This window comes from Rhinatrema bivittatum, chromosome 2 (assembly GCF_901001135.1).
Source record: "Rhinatrema bivittatum chromosome 2, aRhiBiv1.1, whole genome shotgun sequence".
In the NCBI taxonomy this organism is placed as follows: Eukaryota; Metazoa; Chordata; class Amphibia; order Gymnophiona; family Rhinatrematidae; genus Rhinatrema; species Rhinatrema bivittatum.
In genome coordinates this window covers 649426552-649440326 of record NC_042616.1, presented here as the reverse complement: position 1 = coordinate 649440326, position 13775 = coordinate 649426552, and the positions used below count along the sequence as shown (strand labels likewise).

The window sequence follows — 13775 nt, the reverse complement described above, 5'->3', positions numbered from 1 at the left end:
GTGTCAGGAAAGATGGTTCTGTGATGGCAACATCGCTCAGGTAGGGGAGGAAATTTGGTTGACAGGGTGCCACTCATGCTTGCATTACTCTCTGGAATGGCCACTCTTTCTGGTGATACATCCCCATTATGCCTCTACCTCTGCTGCTCCTGTTTACGCACCCTAGCTGCCAGTATCTCCTTTATGTATGTGAGACACCAGGACTAAAGGGTGAGACTCCCTTTCACCCATGGATCACAAATTATGGCAAGCATGTAAGTATTGTTTTCTTTCAGAGGTTTAAATCTCACTTGCATCTGCTGCTTCAAGGAGTCCACAAACTACAACACCTCTGCTTCCATTCCCTCCTCCTCATGGAAACCATCTAACTTTTCCTCCAGATTATTTACTATAGGAATGACCCACCCAGGTTAGTGATTCTGGAACTCAGAGCCTCAGTGGTATCCTTCAAGGCATTATTTATTTATTTGTTTGTTTATTTTGTTTCTTTGCTAGATTTTTATTCCGATATCTCACAGAGATTTTGTACGATGTGGAGTATAACAAAATAAAACCAATTTAAAAATACATAATTTACATAATAAAAATAACATAATACTTAAAACTGTATAAAACCATCTACACATACATTTCTACAAACCGTTGTTCAGAGCTCTTAAAGACCATTCAACATAAGCCTCTTGAAATAACCAATTGTTTACACCCTTCCGGAACTTCATTATATCAGATTCTTTCTTTAACACCTCAGGAAGAGTTGCCTCATCACTACCCATTCATGATACCTCAGGGGGCGATTCACACCTATCTCTATTTCCAGAAACAGATCATGAAGGGGTGTCTGCTGCTCCACTAGTTTCTGTGGCATCAGATAGGTGGAATTCCAGAGAGTGCCAACATCTTGAATCCGATGCTTATGAGGCATCCCAAATTCTTCCTGTTTCTTACGGAGAAGCTCTCCACTCTTCATGCTTCAATGAAAATGCCCCACTATTTTTTCTGCACTACTACTACATCAATTCCTTCAAGACTGGAATCCTTTGATCCTTGGGCCCCAACCCTAGGGCATCCCCTCACTGCTAGATGCAGCAAGTGACCAAAGAAATGGATCCTCCGACAGTGCTCATCCTCCATTGTCCTTATATTTACGTGACTTTCTTTCGCAAAAAAATCTCCCTGAAGACTCCTACCTCTCCAGTCTAGCTGCCAACCCTTCAACATCCTTCTTATGGCTGATAAGATATTGCATGAGGAAAGAGGGCTATCCATGACCTGGGTGTACAACACAGCCCACCTGCATCCTGAGGCTGCCTGACTCCTGCTTTGGCAGCTCCCACCATTGTGTCATCAGGGAGAGAGAAGTGTGTGCGGCAATCACACTGGTCCAGATGTTGCTGGTGAAATACATGCTACTCTCCTCTGCTTTAGCCAGCTACGTCTTCATTCAGCTACGGCACTGGTTGAAAAGGTGGAGATAAACCTGCCGACTAAATGTAGTCCTGGATGGCACTTGGTAATTGGGGGGGGGGCCCTAACAGGTGCAGCAGATGTTTAAAGCCCAAGTTTGCCACGATCTGCAGGGGTTGGTCATCCAGGCCGGTCATTTCCCCAATGCACCTCATTACTACTTTCGTTGCTGCCTGCCTGTGGGACATTTCTGGTCATGTTGACACTTCAATTTTTTTCAGAAAAATAACATTTCCAATTCTCTCCTGCTTGCTCCCAGCACTTGCTCTTGGTCATTTAAATAGAACACACCCGCTGGTCAGTTTTTACAGAACAGAAGAATGTGCTCTCATCACCAAGACTATGAAAAATGAGTCACACTTACTAGACAGAGGTTGTTATTTAAGGACCTGAAAAGACAAAGGCTTGAGGCTGTACAATAAAATCAAAGAGACTAGATAAAGTGGAAGAGGCAAAGCCTATTTCAGATTTAAAAAAAAAAGAAAAAAACATTAGATTTATTATTATTTATTTATTTAAAATTCGTATTATCCGCACAATTGCATCTTTGTTGTTCAGTGCAGATTACAGTTTTAACATTCACAATTATTATATGTTATAGATGACAGCAAATTAGAGTCCGATTCTTGGGATAAGAAGTGTTACAGAAAATATGAAAATGAAGTGGCGTGGAGATGGAGGTGTGGCTAGATGCTTTCGACTTCTTTCTTTTAGTTTGTGCTACCATCATGGTCTGAGCATACTCAATGCAGTTTCCCCACGATTTTCCATAGGGGACCAATGTCACCCAACTGAGCCTGCATGTCAGAAAAGTCATAATGAGGATCATGCACCATGTAGTGAGACTAAAAATGCATTCTACAGCTCTTCCTCATCACTCAATACCCTGCTATTCAACTTCTCCTAAAACCATTGCTCATAGTTTCAATACCATTATTTTTATTTGCTCAGTCTTACTGAAGAGCTATCACCTTAGCCTCCTCTCTGGTCTCAAACTAGGTGAATTGACCCTTTAGAACTAAGTTCTTTGGGGAAGGAACTTGTTATAGCATGTGATTTAATTCCTAGACTGTCCCGGGCCTTCCCACTCGCAGGACGCTGCCAGCACTGTCTGCTCCTGGCCTCCCTCTTAGGCGTGCACGCCTCCTGGGAACTTTTAAAGGGCCTGCAGCGGGAAACTGCTGCCGGCCCTTCCGAGTGTCGTCAGGCCCCAGGCAGTAAATATTCCTGCAACCAACATTCTTCAGGCGACTTGGCTACAGGTCTCTTCTTTCCAGCGTTCCTGCTTCAGGTTTCCTAATCCAGCATGCCTTGTTCCTGATCTGGCGTGCCTTGTCCCTCTTCCAGCCTTCCAGCTCCAGACCCTGCCTGCCTGTTCCTCTTCCTGTTCTTTCTCCCTTCAGACGAATTTCCTGGCTTCCTGACCTCGGACCGGCTCTCGTCTTGTCTCCCTCCGGCAGCCCTGACCTCGGACCAGATTCTCCAGCCTTCTCTCTGTTGCCTCTGTTTGGAACTGGACGGTGGTATTCTCTGTTCTTCTCCTTCTGCTCCAGTCCGGGTTCCGCTTCACCTCCTGACGCTCGCTTTCTCGCCTCCCATCATCCCAGGGGCCCACCTAAGTCCAGCCAGCCCCAGCATCCAAGGGCTCAACCCACGGGGAATGTGGGTTGGTAGTGGCGAAGCTCCAGCTGGCTCCTACATCTCTCCAGCCTCACCTCCTGACGGTGGAGACCTGCGGGGGTTCTCCCTCTCAGGTTGTGCTAACTCCGCCTCAGTCCAAGAGTCCACAATCCTATCCAGATTCATAACACTAGTTTCTGTGCATCATCAAAATTTAAGCCTAAATTTACATTTTTGAGAAACGACATGGTGCTCACCTATATTGATTTTGCAGTGTATGTCATCCCATAATGGAATAGAGCTGAAGCACTGAATAACAAAAAAGAACATTGCATTGACTAGAATATCAAAATTGTGATGCAAGGTAAGAAATATGCTATATGTACTCCAAGACAACTTAAAGCATGCTCTTAGGAATATGTGGCACACACATACACCGTTATGCACAAACATCACTAGAGAGAGAGAGCACTGGTTTGTAAGCTGTCTTTTGTAATAAAATAAAAGATTATAAGACCAAAGACTAGTGCTGTTCAATGCTATATACTTTGACATTGTTTCACCTACAGAAATACTGCAAATTGCAAATGACTGGCTCATAACCCCGAAACAGGTGTCCTCTTTACCCCATAAATTGTATGCAGCCAAGAGAGAGCTTTGCCAAATAAAAAAAAAAAAAAAAGGCGAGAAACAGCAATATTCATGTCTACAATTTTCACTCTGGTAATGCTTAGTCCATGAAGTTCCCCCAACCTTGCACAATTATCTATAGCATATCTTTTACCTTCAGGCTTTGATTTACACCTTCAAATACATTTCAAAGCTTAAAAAATAGACACTATCTCTTAGATAATTGGTTTTATTTCAAAAAGATCACATCTTCGTTTGATTTAGAGAAATTGCTCTGACACCAGTTCATTCTCTGCCCATATTTTGAGTTCTGACATGCATCAGTTAATATGGGTTTAATCCCAGGCTCCTATTAGGAGCCAGTACTATTTCTCAGGACATGAAATTTTTGTTCAACTTTAGAGTTATAATGTCTGATAATGCACTGACAGGCAGGATGTCTGGAAAAGCTAAATCTTCTATGCCTCAGAGAGTGGTCACATGTTGTGCTAGAAACAAGCCACCCAGATTTGTAGCAGTAAAAGTAAACGAGGAAAATCGATCTGACCTTTTTCAAGATAATTGCTGTGCAAAAGGCTTATGTATATTTTGTGAGCGAAGTGGCTCCTATATAATTACGTAAATTTTAAATGAATTTGTTCTTATTAGCCTTAGAATGCTTGATGAATACACTATATCCATCTTCTGTTTTATTTGCCCCTTACTGACTGGGAACATTAAAATCATGCCTCATGTATCACTGTCACACTGAAGTGGGACATATAGGCTCCCCCCTCATTAAATGCACACAGGGCAGCTTAGTATCTATTCAAACTCTGTTGTAATTCAGAATCATCCTCTCCATTTCTCAGCTTCAATGTGCAATCTAAGGAGTAGATTTTCAAAAGCCTATGCACGTAAATCCGGTAGATTTACGCACGTAGGCGGCCTTATGAGCGCTGGGCCTATTTTAAAAAGGCCCGGCCACGCACATAAAGCCCTGGGACGCGCGTAAGTCCCGGGCCGAAGAAAAGGGGCGGGAGGGGCAGGGCGGAGCTCGAGGCCCCCGGCACAGCGGCCATTTGCCGCTCTGCCTGAGGACCGCGTGCCGGCAGGCTGCCAGCACGCGCAACCTACGCCGCCTTCGAGCAGGCGCAAACGGTAAGTTAAACCTTTTGGGGGGGAGGCTAGATTAGGCCTAGGGGGTGGGAAGGTTAGGGGAAGGGGTAGGAAGGATAGATTAGGGGGTAGGGAAGTTCCCTCCCAGGCTGTTCCTAAATTGGGAGGGAACTGGGAGGGAACGGGGGAAGGCCGCAGGCATTGGCGCGCGCAAGTTGCACAATTGTACACCCCCTTGCGCGCGCCGACCCCTAATTTTATAACATGCGCGCACATGTTATAAAATCGGGCGTCCATGTGTGCGCGCCGGGTAGCACACACACAACCTTTTAAAATCTACCCCTAAGGCCCTCTTGTGCATGCTAAAACTAGTGTACTATTCGGAGAAGCCTTAATGTGCATGTTAAAGTGGACCTAGAAGATGCTAGCCAAGCATGGAGGACAAAACTGCCAGGTCAAAAGAAAAGTTTCTGTAGCAATTCTGTGGCACATTTGCATAAATTAGCAAGATAGCATCCAACCTTTTCTTCTAATGAGTATCCTGGCACTATATTCGCTTCATCATGACACACCATCACCTCCCCATTTCCCTGGCATAATCCTTTCCCCCTCTCCCCATCACCCCCTAGTATAATCACCTTCCCTTTCTTCTCTCCCCACCCTCCTAAGGCATTTATCTAATCTTATCTTCCCTCCACCACCCTGGGGTAATCATCAGTCCCTCCACTGCCCCACTTCTGCAACAATCACCTTCCCTTCCTTTTCTCTCTATCTCCTGGCAAAATTCACTTTCCCCTTCCTTCTCTCTCCCCACCCTTTGGGGAGTGATCACCTGTCCCTTCTCTCCCCTCAGTGATGTCCTTCAACAGGCAGAGAAAGTCTGTGGAGCAATGCTTGCTTACTGCCGCTGCTTCCTCCTCTTTTGTCTTCCTCTGCTATCAGAGCCACCCAGGGCGCCAGCAGAGAAAAAATTAGTGGCAGCAGCAGCAGGTATGCACTGCTCACTGATTCCCCCTGCTGGCTGGAGAGGATCCTACAGGCCAGGGAGTGTAGGGGAAGAAACAAGAACTTTGCAGCTGCCAGAAGAAGCGGTGACTCTGGCCCAATGCAATCCTTCTTCCTACTGACGGCTCTGGCTGGTTGGTAGAAAAATTTCATGGCACACCTGCACTTGTGTGCACACCTTTTAGAAAGCACAGAATTAGTGTATAGTTATATTACTTAAAATGCTTGACAAGCTAATTTTTAATATATGAAGATTTTGTCAGATGTTCTATTGTTTATTAATATGGTTTCATGCTTTTATATTTACATTTTATAGTGGTCCATAGGCTGAATTAGGGACCTGTTATTGTAGTATTCATTACTGACTGATGATGTAGATGAATCAGGAATCTATAAATGTAATACACCAAATCAGTCGTTGTGAACCCAGGATGAAGTTTTATTAGATTTGCCATCATCAGCTACAATTCATTACGTTGAAACTCATAAAAGGACTTTCCCCTTAATAGGACTAAAATTGTGGAATAAATTGCCTGCCCAACTTAAAGCATTCACAGATATAACAATTTCCGGAAGCAACTAAAAGCTGTTTTATTTAACCAAGCTTATTTTGATTTATTGATCTAGGTACAGAGATTAAAGGAAAGAATAATGGGAACATGAGAAATGTCTGCTGATGTTTGTTTGTAGGTTTCAGAATGCATTTTATGTCTTGATACATTTTTATTTATTGCTTATTTTATGCTGTATGTTTGTATGTACACCACTTAGTCCAATTTTAGCTGTAATATGTGGTTTCTAAGTTTGTTAATTAAATAAATAAATAAATAAATAAATAAATAATAGTATTGATCCCTCAGATTTTTAGGAATTCTGCCACTTTTATTTATGAAACCATATTATTCTGGATGTTTGTTTAGTAATTTATGTATGTTACTGGTTGGGTTTTTGCCAATATTATTAGGAGGGTTGCTTTCTATTTGTAATTTGGATGTTTTTTTTAAATAATGTTTTACAATATTTTGTTTGATTTGTAACACTGTCTACCCATATTGGGGGCAGTTCTGTTTGCTGTAATCTGGACTGATCAGGCCATGAACCTGGAAAAGCAGAATATAAGCTTATAAGCTAAATTTAAAAATTAAATAGTTTCCAAATTTTGAATTATTTCTTTTTCCTTTACAGCACAATTTGTGGAGAAGAAAACAGAGCTGCCAGAAGGTCAGAGCAACAGTAGCAGCAGGGTTCCATCAGCCAAATATACCGCAGATTCACCATCATGTCCAGCAGTTCCCTTGTCCTGCCAGCCGAAGAGAAAGTGGAGTCAGCTGCCAAGGTAGAGGCTGTGGGGGTATCTGGAGGGAAGGAAGGAGGGAAGGAGAAAGGAAAAGGGATAAGGTGGAGAGAGGAGAAGTATAAGAGATTGGTTGAGAAGAGAGGGAAAAGAGGGGAAAAAGAGTAAGAGAAGACAGGAGGGTGAACATGGGAAAGTAGAGAAGATGCGAGATAGAGTAGGGGGAAAGAGTGCACCACCCACAACCCCATTAACCTATCCATAAGAACATAAGAAATTGCCATGCTGGGTCAGACCAAGGGTCCATCAAGCCCAGCATCCTGTTTCCAACAGAGGCCAAAACCAGGCCACAAGAACCCGGCAATTACCCAAACACTAAGAAGATCCCATGCTACTGATGCAATTAATAGCAGTGGCTATTCCCTAAGTAAAATTGATTAATAGCCATTAATGGACTTCTCCTCCAAGAACTTATCCAAACCTTTTTTGAACCCAGCTACACTTGCACTAACCACATCCTCTGGCAACAAATTCCAGAGCTTTATTGTGCGTTGAGTGAAAAAGAATTTTCTCCGATTAGTCTTAAATGTGCTACTTGCTAACTCATTCCTCCTCCCCCTCATTCCTCCTCCCCCAGCTGGAGACAAATCGATTTGTATAATGCGCTTAGGCCCCAGCAACAGCAAGTGATGTCTGTCGGGGGCCAGCACTCAGTGGGCTGAAAGGAGGCTCACACCCTTGAATGGCATGACCTGAATGATGGGCAAAGCAGGGCAGCGAGCCAAATCTCCTCTGAGGACATTTCTCCAGGTGATAGCTTGTTCTACAGGAATTGCTGCAATCGGAGATTTGGGGCAAACTGGGGGCCATGCCCATAGACAGGGAGGATAATTTACAAAGCTGTGGTGGAGCTACTTGGGGGAGAGGGGGAGAGGGGCAGCAGATGCAACTACACCAGGCCCTAAACGGTAAAGGGGGCCCTGGCAGGATCAGACTGTGCCTGCGCAGTCAGTATGGGAACCGTGCGGGCTCAGTTTGGGGCCCAAACAATCATAGCTCCATCACTACTGGAAAGCCATTCACCTGGGTAAATAAATAGCCTTCCTCCCCTGCCCAGTCACAAGTACATGCTGTCTGCCCCATTACTTGTATTTTTAGCCAGAGGTGGTGGCATTCACTGAGGTAGTGAGAGGATGGGTTAGGAAAACAGAACGCACAGATTGGATTTTCACGTTTCTACATTAATTTCCAGCTAATCTTCACCCACACCACTTACTGATGTCAAGTCCACAGGTTTGTAGCCCATTGCCCTTGTAGGCAATTTTCAAAGGGAAACTACCCACATAGTATCCCTTTTGAAAATTACCTACCAGAGCCAAAGATACAAAGCACAAGCAGACATGTGACCACACAGACTACTTAAAATTGTCCTCAAGAGCCACAAACAGAACTGGTTTTCTGTTTATCCATAATGTATATGCATGAGATAGATTTACATACAATGGAGGCAGTGCATGCAAATCTATTGCAATCATATTCATTATGGATATCCTGAAAACTAAGTCTGTTTGAGGCCCTTGATGACTGGAGTTGACCACCCCTGCTCTAGGTGATGGGTTACTATATTGCTCTTTTAATCTGAGAAACATTCATTCAACTTCAGGATGCACTGTAGAGCTGGGAAAAGAATTTGTTTTCTTGAAATGGGCTTTTTCTGAAACGAAAAAATACATGAACTTTATGGCTTTTTCTAGTTCCAATATCACAAGAGTGGCCAATTCCAGTCTGTGAGAGTCACAAACAGGGATGACAGTGCTGTATGATCATTTTTTTATTTGAATTTTGAATTTTTCTGAATTTTATTTTACAGAAAGATGGAGCAAGTTATTTAATAGATGGAATAAACCCCCGATCCAGAAACTCTGTTTCGAATTGCGGACCATGTCAAAAATGGGGATGTGGACTTATTAATTCTAGACCTAAGATAAGTTTTTACATGCACTAATAAAAATGTATTAAAAAAAAAAAAGTTACCTACGTCAGATGATTATACATATGACAATGAAGATCAGTTTTGACCGGTAGTGTATAGTATAATGGCTTTGTCAAAATTTGTGAGTCAGGCTGACCTTTTGAGAGAAGTATTATTTACAATTTATAAGTATTTCTCAGCAGCCTCCTGAGTAAAGACTAAAGCAAAGAACTCATTTAGTTTTTCTGCTATGGCCTTATCGTCCCTGTTCATGCCTTTTGCTCCTCAGTCATCTAGTGGTCCAACCGACTACCTAACAGGCTTCTTACTTTGAAGATACTTGAAAATATTTATAGTTTGAGTTTTTGCCTCTCTAGCAAACTTTGCTTTAAGCCTGCTTTATTAATCCTTTACAGCTCATTTGCCAGTTTTTATGCTTTTACTTATTTTCTTCATTTGGATCCACCTTCCAGTTTTTGGGAGTTGTCCTTTTGGACTTAATAGCCTCTTTCATCTCACCATTAAATCATGCTAGCAGTCATTTGGTCATCTTTCTAACTTTCTTAATGCATGGATTATATATAGTCTGATCTTCCAAGACGGTGTTTCTAAACAGCACCCATGCTGAGACTTTTAACCTTTGCAACCACGCCTTTTAGGGTTTTTTTCTAACTAATTTCCTCCTTTTATCATACGCTTCCTTTTTAAAGTTAAATGCTATTGCATAGGGCTCCTTAAAGTTTTCCCTTCAGTGATAATGTTAAATTTGGTTATGTTATGATTACTATTGCTAAGTGGCCCTACCACTGTTACCTCTTGCATCAGTCCTGCATTGTAGTGAGGATCAGATCTAGAGTATTCCCTGCTCTCATCGGTTCTAGGACAAGCTGTTCCATGAAACAGTTATTTATGGCATCTAGAAACTTTATCTCCTTAGCATATTCCTATGAGACATTTACCAATCAATACTGGGATAACTGAAATTACCTATTATTATTATGTCGCCTAATTTGTTAGCATTTCACTGTCTGTATCTTCATTCTTGCCAGACAGTAGTGTATCCTCACCATCATACTCTTCCCCATCACATACAAATTTCTGTCCATAAAGATACCACAGTGCATTGTATCTCTAGCAGGACTTTTAAACTATCATATAGCACTTCCCCTCCACAGATTTGACTTGGCCTTTCAATATAATTTGTACCCTAGTGTCACAGTGTCCCATAGGTTATTCGCCATCTACCAGATCTGAGATGCCTAATATGTGTACATCTTCATACAGTACCAAACATTCCAACACTCCAATGCTATTTTTTAGACTTCTGGTATACACATGTAGACAATTAATATCTTTATAAATGATCTGAAAAAATGGAGAGATGAGAAAGGTTATCAAATCTGTAGATGACACAAAATTAGTAGTCAAATCACAAGCCATTTGGAGGGATTGAAAGAGGACCTCATGAGACTGAGGGACTGAGTATTTAAATGGCAGATGAAATTTAATGTAGACAAGTGCAAAGCAATGCATATAGGGAAGAATACTCAAACAATAAGTAAACAATGCTGGGTTCCATATGTAGCCTCTGTTCTGACTGAGCCTGAGTGAGGGAAGGATCATACGGGGAAGGCCACGGACCACACAAAGCCCTTGACCTTCCCTGAGATTCCCTCATGGGGGAGGGGGGAACACAAGTTTTCAAGGCCCTTAGGGTTTGTCTTCATTTTGGGAGGTTTCTCTGCACACCAGCCATGCTCTTCACCACTGCAGTAAAAAGAAAATCTTTCTTCAGCCCAACACTGTGTTCAAAATAAAGACATTACTCAACACTAATGATAAACACGAAATCCAAAACCAGCATACTTGAGCAGTGCACAATACTGCAAGAGAGTCCAAAAAGATACACAAAACACAAATTCATAATCTCTTCCCTCTTTTCTTACAACTGGTTAGCTCTTTGGGGAGGGTTCCACTTTGCCTACCTAGGCCCTTTTGAGGTATCTGTTTCTCAATTCTTCTACAATATATTTCCTTTTTCTCACTCCTTGCAGACATGGACTGATACTATTTTGATTTGTCTTTGACTCTGTTGAAATTCCCAGACTGGATGCTCTTCCACTGAGCAACCCCCAGTATACCTGTACTCCAACTTTGGCAACTTATTTTCTCCTCTCAACTCGAATTGGACCTCTTCTCCTAATACTTCACCTCTCAGGATCCTCTCTGAGGCAAGCAGGTCCTATGGAGCCCCTCAGTGGGGGAGGGCTCTAGGCACATATAGGACTCCAGAACTGGAATCCTACTCCAAAATCTTCACAACTCCAAACTCTTCTCCTCAACTAATGTGGGAGCAGGGGTTTTTATATCACGACTTTATCCCTCCCAATGAGGAGTGGTGCTCTTCTTTACACTGACACTTCCCTGACATCACAAACTACACATGACTGTCGTACTGAGGGCATTCAAACCAGTTGAAGCTACATTTTTCATGCTTCTGAAGCGCCATCACCTAGAAAACAAATTTTGGAATCATTGTGGACAATATTTAGAAATCTTTGATCCAGTATTCAGCGGCAGTCAAAAAAAGCAAATAGAATGTTAGGTATTATTAGGAAAAGAATGGAAAATAAATACAGGATCTCATAATACCTCCATAGTGATCCATGGTGTGACCACACCTTTAGTATTGTGTACAGTTCTTTTTTTTTTATTTTTATTTTGCAATTTTTAAAGATACAGTTCAAGAAAACATACTTGAAGTTGCAATCATGTGAAAACAAAATAATATTCATAGGAAAATAATATAACAATTATATGAAATTTTTGAAGTTCTCACATATCCCAGTCCTGTATATACTGAGGTTCCAATACACCTCTTTAGGTATCTCCCCTTTTCAAGAGATACTAAGGTAAACTAGCAAAGAAGGCTACTACTATTTGTACAACCAACTCAGACTAATGCGTCCTAACTAGGCCTAGGAGATGAGGAGGAAACAGAAGTAACTCTATTACTTATAAAAGAGGTCAGCTGCGAAGGTTGAAAGAAAATACAGGACACGTTCAGGTATTTAATTAAACATTTCCATGGGAACTTTAAAATAAATAAAGCCCCCATTTCTAACACTTTAGTCCTTAGTAGTAAAAATTGCTGTCTCCTCTTCTATGTCTGGCGTGCTAAATCAGGATAAGCATATACTTTCAAATTAAGGAAAAGTTCTGTTCTATGACAGAAAAATAACCTCACAATCCAATCTCTGTCAGAGTCCAGAAGAAATAAGACAATCAAAGGAGATGGTTTTACCAAATCCTTCTGGGAAGTTTCCAATCCTGCTGATAAATCTAACGACGACTTCTCAACAGGAGAGAGAGTTTGCAGCCCCATCTTTATCTACTTTACCCTTCCTGAAGGATGGTATGAGATGTACTTTAGATATTAATGGTAACGTTTGTTCCGGAAGTTTCAGGATCTCAGACAGATATTTTTTCCACATTTCTTTTGGTGCCACAAGTGGATCTTTAGGAAAGTTAATAAAACGTAGATTTCTCCCTCTCACTTGATTTTCCATATATTCTAGCCTTGCTGCAAGCCATTTATTCTCTTTGATAACATTATGTTCAAATTAGCATTTGTATCAAAATCTTTCCTCAAGGACTCAAGATTCTTTTTATTTGATGAAATCTCAGTTCCCAGTACTCTCATTCGACTATCTAGGTCAGCCATATAGCTGAAAACTAGTCTTATCTGATTGGAAATGTTAATATTAAAAGCTTGTATTGCGTCCCATATGGCTTCCAAAGTAAATTCAGCTGGTCTTACTAGCTGCAATGTCAGGCCTCAGGTAGCCGATCCTTCTCCACTCCCCCATGTTCTCTCATCAAGCTAGGATGAGAGAACATGGTACAAAATTTCATCTTTTTGAGACTTTCCTCAATCCAAATGATGTCAACTATTCACCAAGGTGTACTGTGCTGTTACTACATCGAACTCTACATGTGAGACTGGACTCAACCCTAAACTACCACCTCACCTCGACCTATCAGGTGGTCTTCCTACAGAGATATAAATACTTAACTACTATGAGAACCCTATAGATTCTCATTCTCTCTCTCTCTCTCTCTCTCTCTCATATATTATTGTAGGGTGCACTAAGTTTACAGCACCATGCAATAATACCTATACAAAGTGGTAACTTACCAATTTCTGTAAACATGCCCCTTTTTTTATAACACATGTGTGATTGATGAATCTAGGCCTAAGTTAGAAACATCTTAACAAGTCATTTGCTCTGCCTTGCTGTATTTATCCCCTGCAAAACACAGACCAGAAGCGTCAGAGGAGAAAAAATCCATTCAAATTTTCTAAAGCAAGGCACAGGTTGTCTCCGAGAAGACAATGTCATTTGCCAGCCACAACTATACAGGTTTAGAGATATGCAGGTGTCCTCTTTGAAGAGCTGAATTGGCATAGAAGCAGTGTGTCTTTTGCTTTCTTTATTTATAGGTGTAGGAAGGAAACTTTATATATGAGCAGGTAATATAGGGACTTTTGTCTAGAATGGCCCCTGAATTAGAGCTAAGTGCTGGCTTTAATTTCTGTGACCTATTGGGTGCCTGGCTGACTAAAGAGTTCATCTCAGAGTTTTGGAGACTCCAGGATATGGTTTTTAAATGTTTCACGGAAATTTTGAA

At 41.7% G+C, this 13775-nt stretch overlaps 1 protein-coding gene across 2 annotated transcripts in view; it reads right to left on the bottom strand.

Annotated features, from left to right (window-relative positions):
• The window catches only part of NKAIN3 (sodium/potassium transporting ATPase interacting 3), a 1185646-nt gene that overhangs the window by 1120039 nt on the left and 51832 nt on the right, over window positions 1–13775 (bottom strand). The gene's annotated exons all lie outside the window — the stretch shown is intronic.